Source organism: Dipodomys merriami, unplaced genomic scaffold, assembly GCF_024711535.1.
Source record: "Dipodomys merriami isolate MVZ:Mamm:240054 unplaced genomic scaffold, mDipMer1.0.p SCAF_62, whole genome shotgun sequence".
NCBI lineage: Eukaryota > Metazoa > Chordata > Mammalia > Rodentia > Heteromyidae > Dipodomys > Dipodomys merriami.
Window position 1 is genome coordinate 3931683 of NW_027206202.1, and position 7714 is coordinate 3939396.

Below are 7714 nucleotides of genomic sequence, written 5' to 3' on the forward strand. Positions count from 1 at the left end.
TCTTGTGTATTTTTTAAAGATTGCTCTACAATGGTCTGTCAGGAACTATTTCATGCATCTATTTAAGGGCCCCTTTGTGTGTTGGAAGGAAAAGGCAGGCTCTGGCATTTGTTGGCAATCAATACAGGGTGGGCCCCCATTGGCTGTTGTGTGCTCAGGCATCCCCTCCCCACTCACTCTCAGCACCCCAGGGTCTGACACTTCATTGGTTCTTGCAATGTTTGCATCCTAAAGTGGAAGCTCTAGTTGTTTCCTAGATAATTTCCAAGATGCTAATTGCCACCTGCCGATTTCCTATAAACGCTATACTTTACACATGTGATTAATCAGAGAGCTGTGGACTGTTCTGAGAGAGAGAGAGAGAGAGAGAGAGAGAGAGAGAGAGAGAGAGAGAGAGAGAGAGAGAGTGTGTGTGTGTGTGTGTGAATACTGTGGCAGATTTAAATCAACTGGCAGTGTTTGCTCACAACACTGCATTAGCGAAATGGCAGGGAAAACAAAATTAGGAATTACTATCAATAGCAGCTCCAGTCAGCCTGATGACTCACTAGCTAAATTCCGAAGCCAACTACAGTGAGACGGCATTGAACTGAATCACAGATGTTTGTGCTTCTTGGAGAAACCACACCCCCAGAACATTTTCAAAAGCTTCTGGCAAAGTATGTTCTTCCTTAGATTCCTGATAAGCTTTGTACCCAATCCTTGCCCTTCCATGAACTCCTAGAAAGGAACATGCACAGGATCTGTGTTACCATTTCCTCATCTGTAAACTATGACATGCTCATTTCCAAATCACCAGAGACAATGTATAATTTTTTAATGTATTACACTTGGAATGTTTTGGGTTGCAAGCAACAGTAATCCAAAATGACTTAACAAAAACAAAGGTATTTTCTAGTTGCTGGTAGCTCATGCCTTGTCATCCTAACTGCTCAGGAGGCTGAGACCTGAAAATCAAGAGTCAAAGCCAGTCTCCACAGACAAATCCATGAGATTCTTATTTCCAGTTAACCAGCAAAAAAGCCAGAAGTGGAGAGCTGGCTCACATAGTACTAGTCTTGAGGAAGAAAAAAAAAAAAGCAAGCAAGCTCATGGACAGCTCTAAAGTCCTGATATCAAGCCCTAGAGCTGACCAACACACACACACACACACACACACACACACACACACACACACACACACACACACACACACACACACACACACACACACACACACACACACACCACATCACACCACACCACACCACACCACACCACACCACACCACACACTGAATTATTTATTGGCTCAAGAAGAAAAAAGTCAGGGTTCTGGCTTCAGAGGCAAATGGTTTAGGGGGCTCAAATGACTTGAAAACTTCATGGCTCCTGTCCATATTTTGGTCTGATCTCTTCTGGAGCTCATTCTCAGCCAGACTCTCCTAATGACAAACTAGCAGAATAGCTCACAGCTCCAGCACTAACATCTTCTCAGCAACCAAAGAGAGCTGGGAAAGAACACTTGGCAAATGACCATCCCTCCTCTCCACCCTGCCCTTTCTCGAGACATCGTGTGTGAGTCGGGTTAAGTGGCTGTTTGCAGAGACCAACCCAAATTCCAAGTATGTCCATATAATCAGTCACATGCATGGAAATACATCTGGACCTCTGAGGGCCTCCCTGCACACCAAACAAGGTAACCTGGCCCAACCTGACATTCGGGGTTCTGAGAGCAGAATCTGAGTCCCAGGTTTAAAAATCGACCTTTCATATAAGCCAATGTACTGAGTAGCAAGAGAAAGAGAAGTTTGCTCCATTTAGAAAGAGCTAGGTTGGCCTAGTTGACAAGTTTATGTCAGTGCTGGAATCTCAAACTTAAACCCGGTCACAGATGAAAGCCATCTTGTGCCACGGTTTCCAAGACTCCACTTCTTACAGAACATCCTCAGCTTGGCATCGTGGTTTGAAGACTGAGATCATTGCTCTACCTAATCAAATAAATCCCTTGATTTCCACCATCTCCTTGAGCAAGATCCTTCTCTATCTACCTCATTTCCACTGTCCCTGTTCCCCAACTTCTCTCCTGGCTAAAGGGATCTTTTATTAGCAACTAGGTTAGCCTTCAAGAATTGATTGACATGAACCATAAAGGGCTCATGGTCTTTAGGTACCTTCTTCTAAAAAAAAAAAAAAAGAATTGAGACAAATGAGTGTAATAGATTTTTTTTTTTTAAAGCCACACTAGCCAGTTGCTGGTGGCTTATGCTACTGAGGCTGAGATCTGAGGATCACGTTTCCAAACCAGGCCAGGCAGGAAAGTCAGTGTGTCTTTCCGGTGTGACTATCTCCAGTTAACCACCAAAAAGCAGGAAGTAGAGTTGTGGCTCAAGTGGTAGAGTGTCAGTCTTGAGTGAAAAATCAAAGGGGCAGCTTCAAGGCCCAGAGTTCAAGCCCCATGACAAAAAAAAAAAAAAGCTACACTCTTTCCCTCCATATTTGGCCTCTTCGGGACTCAAAAATAATGAAGCCAAAGACTCAAACCTCTGAATCTGGTAGCCAAAACAAACAAGTCTTCTTGTTATGATGTTTATGTGTTTACCAGAGCAGTAAATCTGGTCTCAAAAGTGTGGTCGGCACTGTGACTAAATGTGACCTTATGGTTTGGGACTATGAAACTCGGTGGTAGAAGAATTTAGAGGATAAAAAAGCCCTAAAATGCTGCAAACAGAACTTTCTACGTTATTCTGGTAGGAGCTCAGAAGTCTATTAGAAATGCCAACAGTTCACGAGGTTTCAGATAGGAATGAAAAGTCTTCCAGGAATTAGATTGGAGGCTATTTGTGTTCCATGTGGCAAATGACTTGCCTTTCTTTTGCCCATGCCCTAAGATTATGGGGCATGGAGCTAGCTTAAAGATGACATACGCTGGGTGCTGGTAGCTCATGCCACTCAGGAGGCTGAGATCTGGGGATCGCAGTTCAAAGCCAGCCATGGCAGAAAAGTCCCTGTGAGATTCTTATCTCCAATTAACCACTCAAAAACCAGAAGTGATGCTGTGGCTCAAGTGGTAGAGTGCTAGTCTTGAGCACAAAGAGGCTCAGGGACACAGCCCAGGCCCTGAGTTCAAGCCCCAAAACTAATAAATAAAAAGATGACATACTGCCAGGCACCAGTGGCTCATACCTGTAATCCTGGCTACTCAGGAGGCTGAGATCTGAGGATCACAGTTCAAAGCCAGCCTGGGCCGGAAAGTCTGTGAGACTCTTGTCTCCAATAAACCACTAGAAAACCGGCAGTGGCACTGTGGCTCAAGTGGTAGAACGCTCGCCTTGAGCTGAAAAGCTCAGGGATAGTGCCAGAGCCCAGAGTTCAAGCCCAACTGACCCCCCCCCCAAAAAAAGATGACGTACTAAGTTGATAGGAAACTTCCCAGGGCAGCCCAGCAGTATGTGGCACGGACCTTCAATCCAGAGGTTTTATAGAGGAAATGTTTAGCCAGGTTTACAGTGAAAAATGGAAGTAGAGCAGGATTTGATAAGATTACAGTTTGGCCAGAAAAGAAGTGTATACAAAGTCAGGGCGGAGAAAATGTGGTTGCTAAAGGTATTAGCCAGAATAAACAGAAGTCATATAATTTGGGGGAAAAAAAATAAGCCAGGTACTTCGCACCAGAATAATAGGAATGATAACTTCAGGGATTTCAGGAATGTGTCAGGCCCTGCCTATCAAGGTCTGAAGGGTATAAAGGAGTAAACACATATGACTTTGCTTTGTGAAGAGATTCTGCTTTGTGCCCTGCTTAGGCGACCACCAAGAAGTGTTTCCCCTAGTTCCGCCACCCAAGCAACTCAGAGACCAAAGCAAGCTGTGGTCTAAGGGGACTGGCCTACCACTCAAGTTGGCAGCAAGCTCTGGCCATTGTCTCTGTGATGCTAGTTTTGCAGGCATGCAGATTCCAAGATGGCAAGAGTTGTGGAGTCATGGGGACTTCCACCCAGGTTTGAAATGAAGGCCTGGGAGGCCAGGCACGGCAGGGTATTGGAAACATCTGCCAAAGGAAGACCCAGGCAATGACCAGAGCCAGTCCTAAAGGCAGAGCTTGTGTGCTACAACAATCAAAGGCAGCCCAATCCTCTGAGTGCTCATTTTATACCACCATGTGCCTTACAGAGACCTATAGGGTTTAATGTTTGCTGAATTTCATACTTGCTGTGGTTCCTTCCCTTATTTCTATGCCCCTGTGCCTCCCTTCTGGAGGAATTTACTCTGCACAGTGATTTTTTTTTTAATGGATCTTTATTGTCTTTTCTTTTTGGTACTGAGGACTGAACCCAGGACATTGCACTTACTAGGCAGCGGAATTGGGGCCTTGGTTTTATTTTCCTTTAACTTAGCACAGGCATAAATGACACATCTTGCAACTATTTACTATCTATTTAACATCTGTGTTTACATAACCCCGACATTAAATCCCAAACACAAAACCAAGTTACAGTTCTTCAGGCTGGTGAACAGAGAGCTGGTAGGTCAGCACCATGGACAGAGGAATGCTACCAGTCTTCTGGTTCTCAGACTGCTGGCAAACTGACAGCTGTGGTAACAGATGTTCTAACAAAGAAACTCTGGAGTGAATGCTCTTCCTGGGCCCATGGGAAGAGGTTGCCTCTGGGTTTGAACCAACTCAGAGAACAGAGGCCTTAAACTACTACTCCAAGATGCCTCTGAGCTACACAATCTGTTGTGCATTTGACCTACATCTGGATTCATTTCTTTGTTGATCAGTCCTTCTGCTCCTGAGGTACACTTTCAAGCTGAACTAAATGTAAACACCAAACTAGCAAAATGTAGAGGACATCTGTTCTTTTTACCTGCCCAGAGCCTATAACCCTTAGTCTTTTGCAAACCATCCTTTAAGGCTGGTTGTCTAAATAATATTCAATAATTGTTTATGTGACTGGAGTTTATGATGACAGTGGGCATTCTGTTCAAAATGAGAGTCACTGTGTTTCTGCCTCACACATACTCTACTACGAGTAATAGAAAATGTCACTTGGGATTTGCTTCCAAGTAATCCAGGATCAGGAAAATATGTAGAGGTTAGGAAGGCAAAACTGGCCATGACTGGCCAATTGTTAAGGCTGGAGGACAGAAATATGAGTGAATCTACTTCCTGATGTGTGAAATTTAAAATGTTCCATTAAAAATATACAGAGAGGGGGGCGGGTGGAGGATGGGAAGGGATGGGAAGGGGAAACAAAGGAGGAGGCTACAATGCTTAATAAGAAATGTACTCATTCTATGCCTCCATCAGAAAGAATGACATTGCCCCATTTGTTAGGAAATGGAAAGACTTGGAAAAAATTATGTTAAGTGAAGTAAGCCAAGCCCAAAGAAACATAGGTCCCATGGTTTCCCTCATTTGCAATAGTTAGTATATGTATGAGTCAAGCAGAAAAGGTCAGATAATGTGATGTTAGGAAAATGAACCCTATGTATTTAAATGTTTTTTTTCTTTCATGCATTTGTTTCTAATGCATTTATATGATTATTTCTTTGTTGCTTTGTATGTCCCTCCCCCACAGTATAACCCCTGCTTTCACTGTATTTGATGTCGGTATAATTTGTGGAGGGGAAGGGGAAAAACAAGTCGTTTAAATGGGGATACAGGTGGACCCGTTACAGCAATGAGAAGTACAAGTTGTCATGTCAAAAATGAACTTTACAACTTTGGTGGGGGGGGGTGGGGGGAGGATTGGGTGGGGGAGGAGGCTTGGAGGGGATGGGAGGGGGAAGCAAGGGAGGGGGCTGCAATGCTTGCTGGGAAGTGTACTCGTTACCTTGCCCGTGTGATTGTGACCCCTCTGTGCAGTTTTTTTCACAATAAAAACATTAAAAAAAAGAAATGTACTCGCTGTCTTGCCCATGTAATTGTAACTCCTCTGTACAGTATTTTCACAAAAAAAGAATGTAAATATCAAAAATAAATAAATAAAAAATAAAAATACACAGAGATACGCATATGTGCTACTGAGGGGCCACCGAAACACAACAGTAGATCCCAAAGATCTTATGATGCAGCACTTTAAAAACTGATGAAGAAACTTGCTCCATGAAGGGCCTCGTTAAGATAAGGCTATAACTTCCCTCAAGGAGTCTTGACACTTCTTCCCCACTTAAAACTCCCTCAAGCTGACTTGAAGACGTCCCTTAAGACCAGGTGATGAAGTAAGAAGTTCAGATGTCCAGAGATGATCATTTTTTTTTACAATTTTATTTTGAGGAAAAAGGGGGGAATCTTAGGAGAACAATTTTCTTACAGGAATTAAAGAAAAGGAATGGGGAGGGAAAGAAGGAAGAAAGGAAGAAGAGGGAAGGGAGGAAAGGAGACTGGCTATACTCGTGTAGAATGTCTGGCTCCAGTGTTTCAAACACTAGTACACACGTACACACACACACACACACAGAAATGTTAGAAGGATGTGACATAGTCAGATCTCATAAGATTTCCTTAAAGAAGCATTGCTAAGGATTCAAAGCAAAGATAATTAGGCAAAGGCTAGTCCTCACAGATATCCTATAATACAGGTTACCTCTATTTTAGAATTGAGTATGTTGAGATTTCAGCAGGGTGATGTAACTAATCAATGTTACAGGCAAGGAGTTCAAATAAAAGTCTTTTATATGCTTAGGCCACTTTGTCGTTTTCAGATAATATCCCAGCAGCTTGAGGACATTAAGGAAGAGGAGTCACAAACTTGGAAACCTACAGGGCTCAGGGAGATGAAATGAACCAAGTGAATTCAGTCGGCAGAGAAGACCCTTTAGAGAATGGTAATCAGTGAACTGGAGCCTGCATTTCTGGCTGAAGGAATCAGCCTTAGCTGAGCCATGAAAAGTCCCCTAGAGATTTCCCTAGGAAATACTTAGGTGCGTCTTCCTTTTGTATCCATGCTCTCCTTTTGTACTCTTCATATTTTGGTTCCTCTTCATCCCAGTGGGCTTGGTAAGTGTCTTGGTTCCCTCTACTCAGCTATCCCATTTATATTTGTACAAGGTGTGTTGTTTGTTACTGTTTTGGTTCTGACCTAGAACTTTACTGGGACTTGCACTCAAGGGCCCGGGCACTGTTCCTTAGCTTCTTTGCTCAAGGCTGGAGCTCTACCACCTTGAGCCACAGCTCTGCTTCCGGCTTTTTGGTGGTTAATTGGAAATTAACTTTCCCGCTCGGGCTGGCTTTGAATCACGATCCTCAGATCTTCTTGACAGTACTCACCACTGATCATTATTTTGAGACACTGAAAAACTCTGAAATGGCACGGGATATCCTGGTTTTTTGCTCCGCCACCTGTCACCCTGTCAGGCGTGATAATAAATACTCCGTAAAGTACTCCTTTTAAGAGAAACACAAGAGACGCTGGGTGCATAACTGAAACACTCCCTTGCGTATATGAATGACCCTCCTCCCTTTACCTTACACCTGTCGTGTGCAAGCTACTCACAGCACAAGTCGGTGTGCAAGAAGCACGCTGGAATCCGCAGGTCGGGTGTTAAAGCTACAGCTGTCTAAGGAATAAAAGTCGGCTGTTCCCCAACCGGTTCCTCTCGCTCTCGAGAACAAGCATTTCTGCTATGCATGCCAAGGTCCCCAGGAGGCGGGTTCCGGGGAACTTTCTGCTCACACGGTTGTTCTGCACTTCCGGGCACCGCCGGGAGAGGGCAGTCTTTCCCCCCAG